The following is a 1,542-nucleotide window of genomic DNA, read 5'->3' as shown; positions in this document are numbered from 1 at the left end:
TCTCTCTCTCTCTCTCTCTCTCTCTCTCTCTCTCTCTCTTTCTCTCTCTCTCCTCATTTTGTCAAGCGCGAATTAAGCCTTCCATGGACCTTTCTCCAGACAAACATATAAATGTGTATATATTCATTTCTCGGAGACGTTATTTCACTTGGGAGCGGTGCTTTATTTTGGCGAACATATTCCTGCGAGAGTAATTCTGCAAATTAAAATTACGTCTTTTAGTACTTCGTTATCATCTCACGAGCTCGTAATTTTCGTGGCTTCTATGAAAGTCGGTTGTTCTCTTCCGCGGTAATTAGAAATTACGAAGTCTAATGAATTCTAATGGACAAATCGCGAACGGATGGCAAAGCCAGGCATCATTCGACGTGAACAAAATACTACATGGGCAAGCTCTCTCGCTTACGTTTAACGCGTAAGTATAAATAACCGTTGTCACGGCGCTCATAAACCGGTGTCCTTCTAAATTGCGGAACCCCTTGTGCTCGCCCTGTTGCAGTCTGCAGGTAGCGGTAAAACGGCCCGCCTCTCCCATCTCCATTTTCTCTATCCTGCCTGCGTCTCGTTTGCACAGGGTCGTTCTCTCACTGGCGGGGGTTGCATTGTTATGAAATTGGGTCGTCCGCTTACTGCAATGAGATACGCGACTCGTCCCGGTGTCGCGCGCCATGAAAATTGGTCGCGTAGCCAGCTCGTCTCGTCTTTCCCGTCGCGAAAGAAGATCGGACGAGCTATGGAGAAATGGCGAGAATGGTAATTCTACCGAGAGAGGTCCGGGGATATTTTTGGTTGAAGCTGTCACTCTCTCTTCTCTCCGTCGGAATATGAAATTGACAAATAACAAATAGTCGGAACTGTAATAATTAACTTAAGAGTCTGACGTGTTAAGCAAACGTATTCTTCACATCACTCTTGCCGATAGTAACCCAGAATATTTCTTAGTATGTAAAAATGTCTCAAAAGTTGTCTTGAAGCCGAAGAATGGAGATCGTATCAATATGTTCATATTTTTTAAAATAGAAATAGTGTACAATTGTTATTCGAAAATTATAATTGTCCGATCAATTAATTGCAATTATTACAATAGAGTAGACTGAATAGATTGTAACGATAATATTCATAAACTATTCACTATGATCAGAATATGTTAAGCTTTGTTTGTAATGTTCTGCTGCAACGTATTATTATATAAGCGCCATTTATTGTGAAAGAATAAAATTTAATAAATTTATTTGATAAATTCAATTTCTCTTAAAGAGTCGATCTTATTCAATCGACATTTTAACTTTGCGGTAATATTTGTGAAATACGTACGTAAAAGAAAAGGTTTGTGTTGTAGCAATTTAGATAGTAAAATAATGGCACAGTATTTTTAATTGGCTGCAGTAGCCAATTTTTTGTTACGTTAGCTTATCCGCAATGTCAATATATGATTCGATAGGATGACGTAACCAAAAATTGACTGCTGCAGCCAATTAAAAATGCTATGCTATGTTCAGTTAATCTTTCCGTTTAGTGTATTATCATTGATATAATTGTTTA

The sequence above is a fragment of the Atta cephalotes genome (genome assembly GCF_000143395.1).
Source record: "Atta cephalotes unplaced genomic scaffold scaffold00001, whole genome shotgun sequence".
NCBI lineage: Eukaryota > Metazoa > Arthropoda > Insecta > Hymenoptera > Formicidae > Atta > Atta cephalotes.
The sequence above is the reverse complement of the archived record's forward strand: the minus strand, read 5'-3'. Positions refer to the sequence as shown.